Source organism: Capsicum annuum, unplaced genomic scaffold (genome assembly GCF_002878395.1).
Source record: "Capsicum annuum cultivar UCD-10X-F1 unplaced genomic scaffold, UCD10Xv1.1 ctg64669, whole genome shotgun sequence".
NCBI classification, from domain to species: Eukaryota; Viridiplantae; Streptophyta; class Magnoliopsida; order Solanales; family Solanaceae; genus Capsicum; species Capsicum annuum.
The window spans coordinates 11,825-16,824 of record NW_025873833.1 but is presented as its reverse complement, the minus strand read 5'-3'; the positions used below and the strand labels follow the sequence as shown (position 1 = coordinate 16,824).

Sequence of the window (5,000 nt, the reverse complement as noted above, 5' to 3'; positions counted from 1 at the left end):
TGCTGAAGCACACCGGAGGCGCGCAATGCCTGCCATAATTAAGGAGACGGCATTCCACGAGCGTATCGAGAGCCCCGGCTTTGGCCGCCTCCCCAATCCATGCTGGTCCACGCCCCGAGTCAATCAGCGGACCGGCTCGTCGCCGTTCCACATCCGACCGGGCGCATCACCGGCCCCCATTCGCTTTCCTCCCGATAATTTCAAGCACTCTTTGACTCTCTTTTCAAAGTCCTTTTCATCTTTCCCTCACGGTACTTGATCGCTATTGGTCTGTCGCCCGTATTTAGCCTTGGACGGAATTTACCGCCCGATTTGGGCTGCATTCCCAAACAACCCACCTCGTAGACAGTGCCTCATGGTGTGATAGGGTCCTGTCACAATGGGGCTCTCACCCTCTCTGGTGCTCCCTTCCAGGGGACTTGGGCCCGGTCTGTCGCTGAGGACGCTTCTCCAGACTACAATTCGGACGACGGAGCCGCCCGATTCTAAGGCTGGGCTATTCCCGGTTCGCTTACCGTTACTAAGGGAATCCTTATAAGTTTCTTTTCCTTCGCTTATTGATATGCTTAAACTCAGCGGGTCATCCCGCCTGACCTGGGGTCGCGGTTAGAGCGCCTAAGCGCTAAAGGGTCCTAGAGTTTGGACGCGCGACGGGCTATACCCGCGACAACAAAGAGAGTTGAGATACAACCATTACGTGCCGCGATATCCATCAATGTGGACTCGCATTTAGGCCAGCTGCGAGCTCGAGGTGCACGGGAGGCTAATATCCGCCCCGCGATAACAGCGCGCCCTGCGATTGATGCACAATGGGAGGGGGCAACGCGATGCATGACGCCCAGGAAGACGTGGCCTCGGCCTAAAAGCTTTGGGCGTAACTTGCGTTCAAAGACTCAATGGTTCACGGGATTCTGCAATTCACACCAAGTATCATATTTCGCTACGTTCTTCATCGATGCGAGAGCTGAGATATCTGTTGCCGAGAGTCATTTTTGTTTACAAAAGAAGTACAGGTCCCCCCGACGCACTCCGTGGATGGGGCGTGAGGGGTAGACAATCGATTTAAGTATTCCTTGGCGCTTTTCGCGTCGGGGTTCGTTAGTCGCCCGACACATGAGCGTGCTTTGGCGCTCGCATCGGGGACAAGCGAGAGGCGCTCGTGCGGAGTGCTGTAGCACCCCGCCCGCGCGGACTCCCCAGTTGTTAAACAAGTTTGCGGGTCATTCTGCTGTGCAGGTTTCGACAATGATCCTTCCGCAGGTTCACCTACGAAAACCTTGTTACGACTTCTCCTTCATCTAAATGATAAGGTTCAACGAACTTCTCGTGACGTCACGAGCAGTGAACCGCCCACGTCGTCGTAATTCGAACATTTCACCGGATCATTCAATCGGTAGGAGCGACAGGCGGTGTGTACAAAGGGCAGAGATGTAGTCAACGCGAGCTGATGACTCGCGCTTACTAGGAATTCCTCGTTGAAGACCAACAATTGCAATGATATATCCCTATTACAATGAAATTTCAATGATTACCCGGGCCTGTCGGCTAAGGCTATAAACTCGTTGAATACATCAGTGTAGCGCATGTGCGGCCCAGAACATCTAAGGGCATCACAGACCTGTTATTGCCATAAACTTCCGCAGCCTAAAAGGTCGTAGTCCCTCTAAGAAGCTGGCCACGAAGGGATACCTCTGCATAGCTAGTTAGTAGGCTGAGGTCTCGTTCGTTAACGAAATTAACCAAATAAATTGCTCCACCAACTAAGAACGGCCATGCACCACCACCCATAGAATCAAGAAAGACCTCTCAGTCTGGTAATCCTTACTATGTCTGGACCATGTAAGTTTCCCCGTGTTGAGTCAAATTAAGTCGCAGGCTCCACTCCCGGTGGTGCCCTTCTGTCAATTCCTTTAAGTTTCAGCTTTGCGACCATACTCCCCCCGGAACCTAAAAACTTTGATTTCTCATAAGGTGCCAGCAGAGTCCTAAAAGCAATATCTGCCGATCCCTGGTCGGCATCGTATATGGTTGAGACTAGGACGGTATCTGATCGTCTTCGAGCCCCCAACTTTCGTTCTTGATTAATGAAAACATCCCTGGAAAATGCTTTTGCAATTGTTCGTATTTCATAAATCTAATAAATTCTCCTTTGACTATGAAATATGAATGCCCCCGACTGTCCCTGTTAATTATTACTCTGATCCCGAAGGCCAACGTAATAGGACCGAAATCCTATAGTGTTATCCCATGCTAATGTATACAGAGCTTAGACTTGCTTTGAGCACTATAATTTCTTCAAAGTAATAGTGCCGGAGGCACGACCCGACCAGTTAAGGTCAGGAGCGCATCGCCGACAGAAGGGACGAGACGACTGGTGCACACCATAGGCTGACCGGCCGGCCAATCCCAAAGTTCAACTACGAGCTTTTTAACTGCAACAACTTAAATATACGCTATTGGAGATGGAATTACCGCAGCTGCTGGCACCCGACTTTCCCTCCAATGGATCCTTGTTAAGGGATTTAGATTGTACTCATTCCAATTACCAGACTCATTGAGCCCGGTATTATTATTTATTGTCACTACCTCCCCGTGTCAGAATTGGGTAATTTGCGCGTCTGCTGCCTTCCTTAGATGTGGTAGCTGTTTCTTAGGCTCCCTCTCTGGAATTGAACCCTAATTCTCCGTCATCCGTCACCACCATGGTAGTCCACTATCCTACCATCGAAACTAGATAGGGCAGAAATTTGAATGATGCGTCACCGGCACGATGGCCGTACGATCCGTCGAGTTATCATGAATCATCGCAGCAACGGGCAGAGCCCGTGTCGAACTTTTGTCTAATAAATGCATCCCTTCTAGACGTCGGGGTTTGTTGCACGTATTAGCTCTAGAATTACTATGGTTATCCGAGTATTAGATACCATCAAATAAACTATAACTGATTTAATGAGCCATTCGCAATTTTAAAGTCTGAATTTGTTCATACTTACACATGCATGGCTTAATCATTGAGACAAGCATGTGCCTACAGGCAGGATCAACCAGGTAGCATTCTTTATCGACGCCGGCCTGTGAGGGCGCAGACGGGTTCAAAGCGAGCACGACCGTTGTTTGCAAGGAGCGTCGTACAGGGCAGTTAGGAGTCGATGAAGACCCCATGCCCACTGCGTCTACCGCATTTAAAAATCCCAACTGCCGCTCGTAGACTACGACATCGCACGATGAAGCGAGCAAGGTGTGGTGGCGACCTTTTGATACACCCCGCGCATGAAATACGAGGGGCGAAAGGCGATCGATAAAACTTGATAATGCCTGGGCATTAGGTATGCAGAACAGAAAACCGACTTCGAGAAAACCTAAATTGCGCTTGCCCCACGACTAAGATGGAAGGCGGGTCAGGACGTTGCTGCTCAAGCAGGGATCCAACCTAACCGTACATACCGAACACAACTCACGCATCGTGCGTCCAAATGCTCCATCGATGCACGCCTAGCACCGGCCCCAACGCTCAGTAATATATGTCGTGCGCTGCTGCCCATGCGGACGTTGCAAGGCTGAAGCAAGTCCCGCTTGACACGATAGCCCGCCCTTGGGGGAGCAGAAGAGATGAAGGAACGCCAAGGCTTATGCACGGGCGCCGCCCACGCCGGTCGTCGGCGCTCTCCGCGGATTCATTAAGAAAATATTTTTTTTCAAATATCATTTATGAAAATTCAAAAACTAAGTAAAAATAAATCAAAAATAGAAAAAATATTTATAAAAATATAAAAACATTAGGAAAATATTTTCAGCGCATGAACTAACCTTAAACCAACAATCGAGCGCATATTTGTACGTATAACGTAATGGTATAAAATATTTAAATTTAAGAATATTAAATAAAAAATTTTAAAAATATATAAAAATTACGTGGGGACATTAGGAAAATCGCCGAGAATGCAACAGATAAGTAACAACCCCAAAATATGCATATTAGAATGAAGTAACCTTAAAACAACAATAGAGTGCATATCTGTACGAATAACGTAACGATATAAAATATTTAAATTTAAGGATATTAAATAAAAATTTGAAAAAAAGGCGACGGGAATTTAAGAAAACTATCACAACATATGAGGTAACATTGAAATATATTTAAAACAAATAATTAGAGCGGATATGTAAAAGAATGAGCATGCAACGGTGAGAAGATGGATAAATGTCAGGAAAATATTAGGATGATCGAACGTAGGTTTACGCTCTTTTAATTTTGACACGGTGGTGCCTTGGTGCTATGGTGCCACGGTGCCATGGTGCCTTGGTGTCATGGTGCCATGGTGCCTTGGTGCCATGGTGCCTTGGTGCCATGGTGCCACGGTGCCAAGGTGCCTTGGTGCCCCACGATGCCTTGGTGCCCCACGGTGCCTTGGTGTCATGGTGCCATGGTGCCATGGATCCATGGTGTCACAGTGCCTTCGTGCCATGGTGTCATGATACCACGATGACTTCGTGCCATGGTGCCAGACTTCGTGCCATGGTGCCACGGTGCCTTGCTGCCCAGTGTCATGTTATCTTGGTGCCACGGTGCCTTGGTGCACGGTGTCACGATGTCATCGTGCCTCGGTACTACGGTGCCTTGGTTTAGCTTTGCGCCACTGGCTTTTCAACCAAGCGCGATGACCAATTGTGTGAATCAACAGTTCCTCTCGTACTAGGTTGAATTACTACTGCGACACTGTCATCAGTAGGGTAAAACTAAACCCAGCTCATGTTCCCTATTGGTGGGTGAACAGTCCAACACTTGGTGACTTATGCTTCAAAATGATAGGAAAAGCTGACATCGAAGAATAAAAAAGCAACGTCGCTATGAACGCTTGGCTGCCACAAGCCAGTTATCCCTGTGGTAACTTTTCTGACACCTCTAGCTTCGAATTTCGAAGGTCTAAAAGATTGTTAGGCCACGCTTTCATGGTTCGTATTCGTACTGGTAGTCAGAATCAAACGAGCTTTTACCCATA

At 48.0% G+C, this 5,000-nt stretch overlaps 1 non-coding gene and 2 pseudogenes across 1 annotated transcript; all 3 read right to left on the bottom strand.

The window, feature by feature from the left end:
• Nucleotides 1–603, bottom strand: part of LOC124893767 — a pseudogene marked incomplete at its 3' end in the record, with an annotated part of 3,065 nt that extends 2,462 nt beyond the window's left edge.
• A 229-nt stretch (nucleotides 604–832) lies between these two features.
• LOC124893766 lies at nucleotides 833–988 on the bottom strand. Its single transcript, XR_007050890.1, has one exon. It is a non-coding gene; the product is annotated as a 5.8S ribosomal RNA (ribosomal RNA).
• Nucleotides 989–4,563: 3,575 nt separating this feature from the next.
• Nucleotides 4,564–5,000, bottom strand: part of LOC124893764 — a 6,251-nt pseudogene continuing 5,814 nt past the window's right edge.